Source organism: Vicia villosa, unplaced genomic scaffold (assembly GCF_029867415.1).
Source record: "Vicia villosa cultivar HV-30 ecotype Madison, WI unplaced genomic scaffold, Vvil1.0 ctg.000854F_1_1, whole genome shotgun sequence".
NCBI classification, from domain to species: domain Eukaryota; kingdom Viridiplantae; phylum Streptophyta; class Magnoliopsida; order Fabales; family Fabaceae; genus Vicia; species Vicia villosa.
This window is the reverse complement of record NW_026705384.1, coordinates 214697-232010: the sequence shown is the minus strand read 5'-3', so window position 1 is coordinate 232010 and position 17314 is coordinate 214697.

Genomic DNA, 17314 nt, shown 5'->3' with positions numbered 1-17314 from the left:
ATAAAGATTATTGAAAATAGATGATTTTATAAAAAGGAAATTTAAAGAAGTATTAAAAAAACAATTTAGAAGAAATAATATTAAACAAAACATTTACATAAAAGAAAACAAATTATTTAATTAAAATAACAAAGGGAACTCAGCTTGGGTTCCGGTGAGGTTGGCGTCTGAAGATGTATGCTGCGCCTGCATGTTGAGGGCTGTTGGATCTGCTGCTAGTGGTGATCTGGTGGTTGATAATCGGAGGTGTATCGTAGGCGCAAGTTAAACGGCCACGCTGGATCTGCATTAAACAATTTGTAAAAATAATAACAAAACCTGGGGATCGAACCCAGGTCTAGTGACTTGCGAATACGTTCCCTTCGCCACCTGCGCTACGCTTCGTTTCATGATTATGTAAACCACGCATACGTTAATAAGCAAAAGTGAACGATTCAAATTCACAAACGCGCGCCGTTCTCCTTCTTCTTCTTCGTGAGATTTCTGGAATTAGGCAACACTTTTGCCTACGGTTTTCTTATGTTGCCATATCCCTGCAAATGCGTAAACAACAAAATACCACGAATAAATCCCAATCGAACACATGGTTCGTTCCGAAATCCTTTTCTAAACATGACAGGCCCATTGATTTGTGTTAATTTCGTCTCTGAATGAAAATCCCCAAATTGGAACCCACGAACCCTAGCCATGGTGGAACTCTCATCCTGCAACGAGATTCAAATTAAACTATCCAGAAATTTTCTAAGCATGATTCTAAACACAGTGATGTATCCAAACACGGTCTAGGATGCGATTATGAACGCATTCGAACTTAAAAAAAAATTGGAACAAAACGTGAATACAAGGATACGTCTTAACGTGTTCTGATCGCTGGTGAGAATTGATTCACGTTCAAGATGTATCGAGGAATCAATAGGAAATAGGAATGCTTGGATTGATCTGAATCGCCCTAAAACGTGGTCTGCTCCATGCCTTTGTATTCACGATTCTTGAAGCGTTGGAATAGGTTTCTTGCAGCCAAAAAACCCTCCCTCAGGGTCTGATCGTGTCCCCTATTTGTAGTGGTGTGAATTAGGTTTATCAGCATGGATCAAATCTTTGATTGGAGTGAGATGGAGATTTGATTTGGAATTGATTCAAAACTTACCATTCTTGGTCCCATTCTAATTTCAGCCCTTTTCCACGTTTTGGACACTCACGTACAGTTCTTGGGGCCTTTGGATGATAGAAAATAAGACCATAATATTTTATTCACTTATCTCATATTTTATGTTATTTATTTTGCCATTTAATTGAACAAAATTCAAATAAATGTAAATAAAAATGAAAAAAATGTGAACATGGGTTTAGAGGTCCTTATTAGGCTTATGGTCATGTTTGAAGTGAAAATATTAGGTCTATTAATCAAGAAATCCACAATTGTTCAATTTGGCTTTCATGACTCTTCTTAAGTTTTCCCAGCTTCTCGATCATAAATCACTCAATATTTGTCCTATGAAGGTGCTCTAGGACTTTTGGAAAGCCCAAGATGCCCTCTATAAGCCACTTTGGAACATATTTTTCATTTGGAGATTTTATCTTGATGATATTGCTCCTGACAAAAAACAACTTCTTGCGATCTTCTAGAAGGACCTGTAATGTTTTGGCCTATATCTCTTATGCGGAAGCATTTCTGGATCTTGGACCCAACACCAAAGTTGTAGAGAATTAAATTTTCTTCAAAATGAGCTTTGCTTGAGGAACTTCTGATATAGTATGAGAGAGATATGCTCAATCAAAATTGGGTTGACTTTCTCTTACAAACTCTAATTTAGAACTTTTGAAATTGTTGATTTCTGATCTTTCCTTGATGAACCATGATCAATTCTTGATCAAATGGTGAATGGTACTTCAATATGAGGACCTTGACAAAAAATCAGGAGTTTTGACTATACTTTGACCACAGTTGACTTTTAGGTCAAGATAGTCAACTGTTGACTTTCTGAACAATTGAGTGACCATTCTTTTGAATTGAGCCTGGATACTTGTCATAGAGATGATGTGAGATGTATTGAGCCATATGAGATGCCTTGGAGCCATTGATTCACTGAGTTTCCTTTGAATAAGCCAAACCCTAGTTTCAGAGCCTTGTATAGGAGAGTATGTCTAGGAGCTTTGTGTATTGATTTGAATTTGTATAAGAGAAATAGTGTAGGCAAATTTTGGGGTATGACAGCTGCCCCTGTTCAATTATCTTAAACCTGAAGATGTAGAGTGGTTTGTATGTCAGTCGGTATCTGAAGGTGGAAGATGATTGAATACTAGAATACCAAGAAATTTGCCCTACTTGAAGTAGGGACTTTTGTCGGAGATGGGCTTGTGGATGCCATCTGGTAGTTGAAGTTTGAGAAATGTCGTTTGCGCGTTGATCGTGTCATTACCGTTCGTAGTAAATGAATTAGATCTTTTGGAGAGATAATCGTGTCTACATCGTTCGTGATGATAGAATTAGACTCTCTTGTCGTGTCAGCACCGTTCGTAGTAACTGAATTAGACCGTGGACGTCAGTGATCGTGTCTACACCGTTCGTGATGATAGAATTAGACCTCTGAAATTTGATCGTGTCAGTACCGTTCGTAGTATCTGAATTAGATCTTCTGTCGTGTCAGTACCGTTCGTAGTAGCTGAATTAGACTGAGAAGGTCAGTGATCGTGTCTACACCGTTCGTGATGATAGAATTAGATCTCTGAGAGTTGACCGTGTCAGTACCGTTCGTAGTAACCGAATTAGATCTTTTGTCGTGTCAGTACTGTTCGTAGTAGCTGAATTAGACTTTGAAAGTGATCGTGTCATTACCGTTCGTGGTAAATGAATTAGATCTTCGAGCGTTGATCGTGTCAGTACCATTCGTAGTAGCTGAATTAGATCTTGGAAAGTTGGAGATTTCGTTCATTTGTCGGTACCTGTATTCTGAAAAAGGTAATCTTTATGCCATGTCATGATGCATGGGTTATGTAATGAATCCCTCAAATAAATGAGAGCTTTTGCATGTTATGTATGAGTTCATTATGAGGTAATGTATGCAGTGTATGAATATGTTTATGACATATGATATGTGAATATGATTTTTGTTGTCTTTGATTAAGAAAGTAGATCTTTATGTCCTTGTAATTGTACTGTCTGATCTTGTCTTGAAGATGCTCAACTGGGAATTTATGATTTCTGCTTGGAGATGATCAGTGACTTGATGTACCCTGATTTTAGAGATAAACCATGTTGGAGAAGAGCAACATATTGGATGACCGGTAATGCGGGAGATGTAAACTCTGTTGGGGAGTCATGTCTTTGTTGAGACGAATATGTTTGAAGATATCTTCTTGAGAATTGCTCTGTGGGGATATGATCTTACGAACGTGGCTTTGTGGGGAGATGTGGGTGTCTGGAAAGTTGCCCCCAGTATCATAGTAACTTACTACTTGATTCAGGACATGCCACTGAGTGTTGATCGAAGATGTCAAACTGGACTTGCATAGATTTGCCCCAGTTAGCAGGAACTTTGGTAAGATTCGCCTCGCGAGGACTTTATGAAAGGTACACTATGGGTGATATGCTCCCAGCGCTCATAGGCTCAAGACAATGCCCCATGTTGATTGGGGGGTATCTTTAGGTGTACTTGGATGTGTGCCCCTGATTGCTCGAGTATCCATAAGAGATTCTCGGAATCTTGACTTGATTGCCCCATATTTGATCGTGACATAGTTCGAAACCCTCTTGCGATGTATGCCTCTTGACTTTTTGGCATTTGAGAGATTCTTCGACTCTTGACTTGATTGCCCCAGATTGATTGGGCAAAACGGGCCATGCCCCTTGTATACGTAGAGACATTGCTTCTCGGAGTAGTCTTGTCCGTCGGGATAACTTTCAGTCATTAGTTGCATCATGTGCAAGTTCTTTCTGGTGCTAACATTTGAAATTATGTAGCAGAATATGTTTAATAATGAATTCATGAAATGCAATGCATACGTTTGTCTTGAGTTTTTGAAAACATTAAAACAAAAGATGTAAAAGCGTGATATTTGTAAAAACATGCTATTTGTAACAATGTGATGTTTGTAAAAACAGGATATCAACTTAACATTTGTAGTAAACCTTAAGGAGTCGGGATACCTTTTTTGGTGACAGTATGCTTTCGAACTAACCAAGCTTCAATTAGGACTTTCAAGGGTTGTAACGTGGCTTGGTTCACGGTTTAAGAAACAAAGGATAAAGGCTCAAATTTTTATTGTACCCACCCCTCTCCGTGATGATCTTCAGTCCTAAGCTCAGTTGATTCGTCTTATGCATTCAGATTCCAAGAGACTTTTGGATTTACACCTTTAGTAATGACGATGGTTCACGAGCAAAGAGAACTTTTGAGACGGCAGTCACTTCCTTCTTTTAGTAGTCACAGCATTGTGTTGTTCAGGAATTTATTGACTTCTCTTTTTTCGTCTTTTCGATATCCCTAACTTTTGCCTGAACTGTTTATTTTGAGTTTACAGTCAGCGGGATGCCTTGATTTTTGCCTAAGTCATCTTTTTGATTTTTGACTTAGCAGGCTTTTCTTTGTACATATGTTTCTTTCATTTTTTTTTTTGATATTGACTGTCTTGCTTAATGATTGATGAACCATCATTGTCTTTTGACTGACATCTCCAACACTTCTTTGATGTGTGCGGTTGAACGTTTGTGATTGAGACCTTTGTTGAAAGGTGTACTGAATGATTCTCTTAAAATAGAATGCACAGCCAAATTAACTGAGAACTACCCTGCCCCAGGTTATGATCAAGGGTTTTATTTAGAAAGAAAACTTCTACTCCTTAGGCTCAAAGGGGTTGACGAGGGATTATCATCCTTATATCTCCACTGTTTAGGAATTGAAACAATGCCTGTACATCGTCAGCATAGTCTGCTCGAAAGCATATTGTATGAGGTTGCGGTATCGTTTTCGTCATCCTCCCTCAAAAGGTATACAGCTTTAGCAGGACTTGAATATCACAAAATATATGCAGAGTATAGACACAATTTAAAATGAGTGGTAGCGAAATAATTTATTCAAGACAAACATATGCAATGCACTGACGATGATTATTAAAACAGATAATGTCTATCATAATTCAAATGTTTAAACAAACAGAATAGAAATTGCAAATGAAAGTAAAGCTAATGATTAAAAGTTCATCCATTTAGACATCAATCAGTCTTGTCATGACTAGGCATGGGAATGGTGATTACTACAGGAGTCTCAGGAGGGTGGTGTTAGAATTCGTTGGCTCAATTGCCCCGAGCATCTGGATCATATGAGTGAATTGATTGTTGTGACTCAGTTGTCGTGATTCCATTATCGTGACTCAGTTGTCGTGACTTTGTTGTCGTGATTCCATTATCGTGACTCAGTTGTCATGATTCCATTATCGTGACTCAGTTGTCGTGACTTCGTTGTCGTGATTCTATTATCGTGACTCAGTTGTCGTGATTCCATTATCGTGACTCAGTTGTCGTGACTTTGTTGTCGTGATTCCATTATCGTGACTCAGTTGTCATGATTCCATTATCGTGACTCAGTTGTCGTGACTTCGTTGTCGTGATTCCATTATCGTGACTCAGTTGTCGTGATTCCATTATCGTGACTCAGTTGTCGTGACTTTGTGGTCGCGATTCCATTATCGTGACTCGGTTGCCGAGATTCCATTATCGTGACTCAGTTGTCGTGATTCCATTATCGTGACTCAGTTGTCGTGACTTTGTTGTCGTGACTCAGATGTCGTGACTTTATTGTCGTGACTCAGTTGTCGTGACTTCATTGTCGTGACTCAGTTGTCGTGACTTCATTGTCGTGGTCTTTTCTGATTTGAGTGTCATGATTAAATCTTTAATCGCACGCTTCATCGGTCTACCATCCTTTACACTATAACCATGATTGTTCGAATAATAAGCGCATCTCGCATTGTAATTGTACCCCAAGAATATGAGTGCCTTCAATTCTTCTTGCCCCTTAGGTGAGTTCAGAATCAAAGTCTGGGATCGGGTATTCCGAGCCTGGAGGTGTTTGACTGATTGCTCGAAATCCATTTATGCTGAAGTAAACAACAAGAGAGGAAGAGATACCTGTTGTGAGAAACCTGTTATGCGATGTTATGAATGCAAATGCAATATTTTCAAGGTTCTTTAGGCATTTAGTTAGCAACATTAGAAAATGATTTGGTCGCGCCTTGGTCTGAAGAAATCTGAACTTTGATTTGAACGTCTTTCTTTGAGAATCAAGCTCACCATATCGAGTGGGTCATCGCCTCTGATTCGGGATACTTCTAAAATTGAAAGTATATGGCTAGAGGAAAATAAATCCTCTTGCCCCTTGCTAGGTATCGAGTCTTTGAATTGGAAGATATATGGCCAGAGGAAAGTAAATCCTCTTGCCCCTTGATTAGGAATTCAGTCCTTGATAAGAGCACCTGAAATTGTGCGCCCTAAATCCCTAAGATCCTTGAAAGGGTTAGTTAATCATGTTATGCTTATGATGTCATGATGTCATGAATGTTATGCGGATGCAATTCATTAGGCATAGTGTGAGATAGTAAGGACAAACAAGTCCTTTTAACAAAACCTGTAAGGAAGTGAAGGTTAGTAGTAAACACAAACAAGTCACACAAGTCACACAATTTTTGGCTTAAGGCTTGCATGGAGTCTGATCAGGTGTCCTTCCCAATGGTATTTCTATGGATAAGGAGATTTCAGCAACGGGTTCTACAAGTTATCCAGAATTGTCAGCCCTTCTAAAGCACCCTCGGACATGATGCATTCGCACCATGCAATGATACTTTGAGAAAGAACCTATCTGAATTGTAGCATCGGGTAGCGACTAGTTCTTAACATTTGTCAAGAGTAGTCCCCCCACTACGTTCCTAAAGGCCAGGATGGGTTAAGGGTAACTAAAGGTCCTTGAGCTCCGGCGCACCCACAGACACATACATAGACCTCCCTCATTTGAGAAAGGTGTGCATATGCTATGGAGTCCTAACTCAAGCGTGAACTTCAAATTGACTCATCTCCCACATATGTGAAAGAGGTCGCCATGACTATGCCACTCCTAATCTTAGGTGTTCTTGAATCCGGGAATAGGATTCGTCCTTCAATTTTCCCAAAACAGCCCTGAAAAAATAAAACAAGCAAAGCAAACAATAGAAAACAATTAAGTGATTCCTAAACTTTTAAGGTAACCCCTCTTTTATCGAAATTAGATCCCCAGCAGAGTCGCCAGTTCTGTAATACGGTGAACTGACTTTTTATCGATCGAAATGTCGCGGTAAGCAAGAGTCGCCACCGACTTTTATTTTATCCAAACAAATTCAGAAAGGCTAAAAGAAACAGAAAAAAAACCTTTTAAAGAAATCTAAGTTCGGGGGGTAATTTATGCAAAGGGAAGGTGTAAGGCACCCTTTGCATCCATGGTTTTCCATGGGCTCTTAATTGCTTTGCTCGCTCGTTTTCAGAAAATGTAGATGAAAGAGGAAAAAAAATGGACTTTAGCTCGTAAATGAGCGTAGCCAGCTTTTGAAGAATTTTGAGAAAGAATATAGAAAATAGAGCATGGCAAGGCAATTAGGGGCAATTACCTTAAACTCAGATGATAGGTCTCTTTTTAGCCTTTCAGAATGAAAGGGTCAATCCTTGCCATAAGAGGGCAGGAAGCCTTTCGTTTGGAGGTAGAAGGGTCATCGAAACATCCTTTGCCATAAGACTGTCCCATGCCATAGGAGGGCAGGTAGTCTAAGGTAAGGATCAGAATAAGCCTTATTCGTAGGCAGCCAGAAGATACCTCAGCCTTTTTCCGTAGGCAACTTCCGAGGGTCGAGGTCATATTTGTGTATCGAAGGCAGCATCATTTAGGGTCGTATGACCTTTACATATCGAGGCAGCATGGCTGAGGTATCCTCGTATTCGAGGGACATGGCTTATTCTGCAAAACAAACATAAAGGCAACAGGCAACAGGCAACAAGGCAACAGAGGGGTTACCCAAAAGTGTGCGTGTGTGCATCAATCACGTGATCATATTCGAATATATTATCTTGTAAATTTAGTGGTTCTATGTTCAATTCAAAAGTTGCACTCCCTAGGATTACTAACCACGCATTTAAATAATATAACCAAAACAGATATGGGGAGGGAAATGGTAACCAGCGGATCCCTTAATAGGGTTTGACATAAGTAATAATTAAAAACAGAAGAATAAAAGGTTAGAGTTTAGGGTTACCAAAACTCGTAGCCTTGGCGGTCAACAAACCCTGAAAATTGAAAAGGAAAGAATAAACAGAAGAGAGTGAGTGTATTATTTGTTCAGAGGCAACTAGGGTTAACCTAAAAAATAAACATAACATTTACCCACAGAAAAAGGGTAAAAGAAACTTAGCTTCGATTGATGAAGGTTAATGGGCAAAGGTTTGCCTTGAATATGAAGCATTGACTCTGATCATTGAGAATTGATAGAAAATAATAGGAAGCAGTGAGTGTATGGCTAATTCAATGACAATTAAATTTAATCCTAATTGGATAAAAAAACATAATAAAATAGAATGATTATTTAAAATAAATACGAAATAGGACTTAGCTTTTGATTTGATCTGTTATGGTTTGTAGTCGGAAGTAGCCTCGAGGTCAACCCTAAAAAATAGGCAAAAATAAATAAAGGACGTGAGTGCAAAAGAGTCCATTGACTTTCGAGGCTTTTACCCTAATTATAATTTTATAATGCGAATGAAATTTAAATAATAAAATAAAAGTCGAGACTTAGCTTCGGAAGAGGCGTGGCGCGTAGTCGGGAGGACTTTGACTGATTAACCCTGAAAAACTGCACAAGGAAAGATTTTAGTGTATGAATGAACTAAAGACAAACCTCACAAACCTTCACCAAGGCACAAGTTAACCATGATTAATAGAATAAATAAAATCGAATTAATTAATTATTGGTTTTTAACCTAATTAATTAAATCGGAAAAAATAGGGTTTCGATTATATTCTCTAACCCTAATATGTATTTTTCATCAATCAATAGGATAATTAAACAATTAAATGATTAAACTAATTTAAACATTTAATCATAAAAATAGTATTAATAATCAAATTAAATTAATTAATAAATTATGAAATAAAGATTATTGAAAATAGATGATTTTATAAAAAGGAAATTTAAAGAAGTATTAAAAAAACAATTTAGAAGAAATAATATTAAACAAAACATTTACATAAAAGAAAACAAATTATTTAATTAAAATAACAAAGGGAACTCAGCTTGGGTTCCGGTGAGGTTGGCGTCTGAAGATGTATGCTGCGCCTGCATGTTGAGGGCTGTTGGATCTGCTGCTAGTGGTGATCTGGTGGTTGATAATCGGAGGTGTATCGTAGGCGCAAGTTAAACGGCCACGCTGGATCTGCATTAAACAATTTGTAAAAATAATAACAAAACCTGGGGATCGAACCCAGGTCTAGTGACTTGCGAATACGTTCCCTTCGCCACCTGCGCTACGCTTCGTTTCATGATTATGTAAACCACGCATACGTTAATAAGCAAAAGTGAACGATTCAAATTCACAAACGCGCGCCGTTCTCCTTCTTCTTCTTCGTGAGATTTCTGGAATTAGGCAACACTTTTGCCTACGGTTTTCTTATGTTGCCATATCCCTGCAAATGCGTAAACAACAAAATACCACGAATAAATCCCAATCGAACACATGGTTCGTTCCGAAATCCTTTTCTAAACATGACAGGCCCATTGATTTGTGTTAATTTCGTCTCTGAATGAAAATCCCCAAATTGGAACCCACGAACCCTAGCCATGGTGGAACTCTCATCCTGCAACGAGATTCAAATTAAACTATCCAGAAATTTTCTAAGCATGATTCTAAACACAGTGATGTATCCAAACACGGTCTAGGATGCGATTATGAACGCATTCGAACTTAAAAAAAAATTGGAACAAAACGTGAATACAAGGATACGTCTTAACGTGTTCTGATCGCTGGTGAGAATTGATTCACGTTCAAGATGTATCGAGGAATCAATAGGAAATAGGAATGCTTGGATTGATCTGAATCGCCCTAAAACGTGGTCTGCTCCATGCCTTTGTATTCACGATTCTTGAAGCGTTGGAATAGGTTTCTTGCAGCCAAAAAACCCTCCCTCAGGGTCTGATCGTGTCCCCTATTTGTAGTGGTGTGAATTAGGTTTATCAGCATGGATCAAATCTTTGATTGGAGTGAGATGGAGATTTGATTTGGAATTGATTCAAAACTTACCATTCTTGGTCCCATTCTAATTTCAGCCCTTTTCCACGTTTTGGACACTCACGTACAGTTCTTGGGGCCTTTGGATGATAGAAAATAAGACCATAATATTTTATTCACTTATCTCATATTTTATGTTATTTATTTTGCCATTTAATTGAACAAAATTCAAATAAATGTAAATAAAAATGAAAAAAATGTGAACATGGGTTTAGAGGTCCTTATTAGGCTTATGGTCATGTTTGAAGTGAAAATATTAGGTCTATTAATCAAGAAATCCACAATTGTTCAATTTGGCTTTCATGACTCTTCTTAAGTTTTCCCAGCTTCTCGATCATAAATCACTCAATATTTGTCCTATGAAGGTGCTCTAGGACTTTTGGAAAGCCCAAGATGCCCTCTATAAGCCACTTTGGAACATATTTTTCATTTGGAGATTTTATCTTGATGATATTGCTCCTGACAAAAAACAACTTCTTGCGATCTTCTAGAAGGACCTGTAATGTTTTGGCCTATATCTCTTATGCGGAAGCATTTCTGGATCTTGGACCCAACACCAAAGTTGTAGAGAATTAAATTTTCTTCAAAATGAGCTTTGCTTGAGGAACTTCTGATATAGTATGAGAGAGATATGCTCAATCAAAATTGGGTTGACTTTCTCTTACAAACTCTAATTTAGAACTTTTGAAATTGTTGATTTCTGATCTTTCCTTGATGAACCATGATCAATTCTTGATCAAATGGTGAATGGTACTTCAATATGAGGACCTTGACAAAAAATCAGGAGTTTTGACTATACTTTGACCACAGTTGACTTTTAGGTCAAGATAGTCAACTGTTGACTTTCTGAACAATTGAGTGACCATTCTTTTGAATTGAGCCTGGATACTTGTCATAGAGATGATGTGAGATGTATTGAGCCATATGAGATGCCTTGGAGCCATTGATTCACTGAGTTTCCTTTGAATAAGCCAAACCCTAGTTTCAGAGCCTTGTATAGGAGAGTATGTCTAGGAGCTTTGTGTATTGATTTGAATTTGTATAAGAGAAATAGTGTAGGCAAATTTTGGGGTATGACACCCGCCACGTCCAAAGCTTATGGCAAGCCGTTGCCCAATACCTATCCCAACTTGCTGGCCAGCCATAATGCCTCCTAGTTGTAGCAACCTGCCCTAAAAATTTAGATTTTAGAGTCGCCACCTATTCTACCAGGGCGAATAGGAAACCCTACGAAGTTTTAGAGATCTGAGTAAGTTATTATAATCAGGTCAAGGGAAGGTGTTAGGCACCCTTAACCCTTTCCTAAGGTTTTATTTAAGGCAAAGTTTTATGGCTTAATAGTATTAAGGTAAGGTTTGTGGCTACGTAAAGAAAGGTGACAGAAAGTTAATAGGGTAAACCTTAAACCTATTGAAGTTTTGGGGAAGGGGACTCACCTTGGTTACCAAGTGCCCACGTTCCTTGTAACACCCTATTTTTATTAGATTTTAATTAATTAAGATTATTTGATAATTGGTATTGTTTGTGTGTTTATTTAATTATTGTTTGAGTAATAATTATTTGATTTTGTGGTAATATGTTATTTAGCTAATTAATAAATGGTAGAATTTTATTAGAATTAGCTATTGGGCTTAATGGGAATTAGAAATGAGAATAGTGGATGGGTTAAGCCCAATGAGATAATGAGAGTTAGAAGAGAATTTATGAGTTAACCTAAATTAGATAGAAAGATAGAAAGAAAAGTAGAGAAGAGAAAAGAGGCAAAAGAATAGAAGAGAGAAGAGAAGAGGATTGTAGATTTCTTGAAGTTAGAAGGAGAAATTCAAGAGGTAAGGGTTTGAATCCAAGTTCTTATAGTTACATGATTGGGTAATGCATGGTTGTGTAATCTTTCATCTCTTCATTTCATAGTTTTGGAAAAATGTTAGGGTTATGATAAAACAATGAGATTTTATGATTTGTTCATGTTTAATGTGTTGTATGAATGACCCATGGTTAGAAACATGATTAGGAACATCATATGTGTACCAATTTTGCTTTCAATTGATGCATGGATTGTGTTTGGGTTAATGGGTGTTGTATGAGGGGAATGGGGAAGAAAAATGGTGATTTTCTGAGTTTTACGCAGCATAGGTCGACCTACACAGAGGCATGAGTCGACCTAAGCATCTTAAAACAGCAGAAAATCCATTTTTCTTCAGCATGCGTCGACCTATAGGTTCTGTAAGTCGACCTATAGCATCCTTGCGTCGACACATGAGTCGACGAGCGCATACCCGAGAGAGATGGAAAACAGCAATGCGTCGACCTATGCTTTTCCTTGCATCGACCTGCAGATTCCATTTTTGACAGATTTTTGTAAAGGCCATAACTTTTGATTCGTAGCTCCGTTTTATGCGCCTTTCGAAGTGTTAGAAAACTATCGTGATATTCTATATGATAGTATAGGATTTAATTGCACTTGATTGATTAATTGTGACGTTATTATATGGAATGACATGTAATTGTCTTTTGTGTGTTATGTTTGTATGTGATGTATAACAATTGTTGGAACACTTTGTGTAGATGTATTCATGATGTATGTGATTGGATATATGATGGTTGTTATGCCTTGTTGCAATTGTTAATTGTGTTTGTAAATGTTGTGTACAATTGGCGGATAATTCATAGAGTTGGATTATGGTGATATGCGGTAAGTTAAGATTGATGAGATAATCTTAATTGCATAAATTGTTGGTATTTGTACATACATTCATAGCATGGTCGGATTTATGGTGGAAGCGGTGAAACTTGGGTTCACATGGTAAGAGACGTTGATCCTTGAATGGAAATAGGCGTAGAAGACGTGATCCTTAATTGGAGATAGGCGTATTGGCTTTGATCTTGTCCGGATCGGGAGCGTGGCTTGGATTCTAACCATTGAATCAGAAAGCGGTGAAACATTGGATTCACATTGGGTACCACATGCATTGAGTCACATTTGTTGCATTTCGAGTCACATTGTGTGTTATGTGATTGTCTTGTATACATGTGATTTGTTTTGGAGTGATGATTGGTATATGATATGTGAATTGCTTAATTGAGAAGTGTGATGAATAGTAAAATGTATGCTTGTTTATGTTTTCATTTCCCATTATTATGTTTTCTATAAGAAGTTGAATTCTCACCCTTCTGTTTGAATGTTATCCTTCGTTGATAACGTGCAGGTTTCGACGAGTAGTAGCTTGTCCGAGGATTTAGCCGAGGAGCTCCTGAGTTTGTTATTGGATTAGGTAGCGAGTCATATGCTCTGATCATGTAACACTTGGGGGGAATTTTCTTTAGACTTATGCTTATGTTTGGATATTGCTATTTCCTATGTTTTGTTGGATATTCAGATGTATTTGTTTGAGATCTCGGATATGTTGTTTAAGGCTATGTGGCCAAGATCGTGGACTTCAAATTAGTATGTGGACTTAAATGTTAATTTGAATTTGGTAGATGAATATAGTATGGGATATATTCATTGAATCTTTTAATAGCAATTCAATTGTTTTTCCGCAAGCGTTTATGCATTGTGTATGAAAGCATGAGATTTACATAGCGTTACAATATGATCTTTGCATATTAAGAATGTTGGATGTTTTGTTTTAGGTTTTCATTGCGATGAAAATAACATGTGACTCCCTTTTTCCTTATGCATGATTACTCTGTGTGATTGAATGATATATTTGGGGTTAGAAAAGGGGTGTTACATTAGCGGTATCAGAGCCTGGTCAACCAGTTGGTCAGAATCGTTAATGTCTTTATTTCCATTGTATCAGATTTGTGTATCTGACATGATTGATATTGTTTTGTGTGCTTTGGTTGTTGGTTGTCGTAGGACGATGGTTGCTAGAAGGAACGATGATGCCATTGCTGATGCATTGAGGATGTTGGCTGGATCTCTTGGTCAAATTCCTCAAGCTAATGCTGGAAATCGCAATGGTGATGATGATGAGTATCGTGCTTTGGGGAAGTTCCAGAGGAACAATCCTCCTACCTTTGAGGGAGAGCATGAGCCGGATAAAGCTCAAGCTTGGTTGAAGGCGATTGAGAAGATTTTTCGGGTCATGAATTGCACCGATGCTCAGAGAGTGCAGTTTGGTACTCACATGCTGGAAAAGGAAGCTGCAGATTGGTAGGGAAATATGGCTCAAAGATTTGATAAGGAGGGTACTCAAGTTACTTGGGATCTTTTCCGCGATGCGTTTTTGGAAAACTATTTTCCGGAAGATTGCCGTGGAAAGAATGTCATACCCCAAATTTGTCCTACCCATTAATTTCTAACTGGCTTTAGCTTCACATTTCATCTCCATACCTCCACTAGGTCATTTAACACATCATGCATCATTAATCAATAAATCTGGCATTGGGATCAAAGACGTTGAAGAACTAGGGTTTACTATACTTCAAGAAAGATTCAAGTTTGTTTCTCTTACTAATCATGATTGAGGAGGTTAAGGTTTTGATACTTCTTCACCAAATTAACTAATTCCTATATGAGAGCTTCATTAAGACGATTTTGGTTTATTCTCGGATCAATTGAAGTTTGGATTACAAGATATGGCGGCATGGTATTCTTTATCTCTATCCCCTCCAGGTGGTCAATTCAAGATTCATCTCGGTTAACTTATGAGACTTTCATCATTGCGCATTTGAAAAGAAAAAGTTAAAGTACACCTAAAGGTGGATTTAAAGTGCATGAAGACAATGGTGGGTCTCAAAGGTTTATTACCATTTCTATTCCATTCAAGCATCCATCATCCAAATTCTATTCAAAACAACACTTATATATTCATTCAAGATACATAACCGAAGTTGAGATCATTCCAAACTCCATCCATTCTTTAACTACAAAAAATCACATTACAAAAGTCCACATCATTCACAATTTCAAGCTCAAGATACACTATCTTATATTACAAAATTTTATATATTACATCTCAAAGAAACTACAAAACTTTACATTCAAAGCCAACAAATGTCCTAAAAGCCTACTCTTTCTAAGTCTTCAACTACATCACTTCCCATCACCTTTGCTCCTCATGCCCATGCTCCATCCAAATTTGCAATGTCAGGTTACCATGCTCCATCCTATCCTCATTTCCTTTTGGCCATCCTCCAATCATGAGAATTCAAATTCCTTCATTATGGTGATTCATGTCCGCCAACGAGTGCCTTCATAATCTGTCCCCTTGCCATCATATACCTACATAGGCTACTTGCAGAACCAGTACAGAAATAAACAAAAAAAAACCCAATTCAAAAATATTCAAGACAAACCCACGCTCACAAGTAAAATTCTGGTTCCTCCATGATTCAATAAAGGTTAATGTCTACAAACACTTAACAAAATGTTGCACATGAAGCTTATTTCAAAAAGAAAACAGACCTGTACATTGCAAATGCAGTGCAATGCTCCAAGTTAAACATTCGGCCCAACTTCACCGAGTATCAACCGTAGCCCTGCACATTCAGTTCTAACTCAGATTAACAGTCCATAATTTCACAAATGCTTATACCAGATTCAGCAGCCATACCTTGCTCCATCATACATTTGATTGAGGTCACCCCTGCAGCATACACACATACATATCACTCTGCGACATATGGCTCCATCAAATTACAATCCATGCCCAAAAATTCCTTCAGCACTAGCATAAAACCAGTTCAGCACTCAACCTCATAAAAACTGAACCTACAAAAACCAGAGAAAATACAATCAGACCATAACAATAACATCATACATACATACACATTTACATATAGCCATCACACACACTAACGGTCCATTAACCGAGACTGAGCCAAAAACTCAGAGAATAAACCAGCCCTGCAATCAAAACTAATACTAACTATAACCGGTTCTTCTCAAGCTAACTACCATTCAACTAACAGCTAACAAAACCAAACCTAATAGTTCCCAAACTACAAATCAACTAACTGCCTTCCAAGCTCCTAACAACCAAAACAGAAAAACATATTTGTAACTACCCTATAACCGCTCTAACAAAATCAGTTATCCATATAACTAACTTCACAAAACTCTAACTGAATCCTAACCATTCTAACAGAAAATGTAACAGAAAAATCAGAAGGGAAACCAACCTTATAAAAGAATCAGTCATCACCTCTTCTCCAGCTCTCGATTCTTCATTCATCATAACCTTCACTTCACCATTTTCCCACCATCTTCAATACTCTCTCCATTCTTCACTTCTGAGAACAATCCCTCTTGGTCTTCTTCACACCTCAAATCACCAGAATCTTCTCTAACCATGGCTTCGATCATCATCACAACTCCAGCTTCATCTCTCCATCAACCTTGAATCTCCAGATTCTACAACAATCTTCATTCACCATTCTTCATTCAGCTCTCTTCATAATCTTCAATCTGAATCTCCTTCATCTCTCTTTCTCCATCATTTTTCGTTCACACACCAATCCCCAATCACTCTTCAAACTCTCTCTTCAATCTCAATCACGATAACCAAAAAAAACTCTCTCGATCCTCATCTTCATCAAGCCTTCACACCATCATCATCTTCATCTACATGAGTATCTCCATACTCCACTACGTTCAGCATCATCAATCACCAATCTTGCTTCAATCCGCAACGCCTTCATTAGTCTCAAAGCTCTGCAAAGAACTCCCTCACGCAATATCCATCGCTCCAATCAATTTATGTATCTTCATCACCTTCAACTGCAACAACGATCTAATCTACAACAACAATGCAACAAGAAGAGATCGAGAGAGAACGGGGAACGAGGTCGTGAGAGAGTGAGCAAGTCAGAGAGAACGGCAAAGAAAGATTTGATCGGAGAAGACGAAGAACATTGCCGCCGTCACTTGAGTTCGAACCGGAGATGGAGAAGTCGCACGCCGCTGTTGCTCGCGAGAAGAAGAAGAACGTGGAAGCTCAACTCACACACGTAACCCTAATTCTACCCTTTTCTATAGTTCTATTTTATTTTTAATTAATTTGGTTTTAA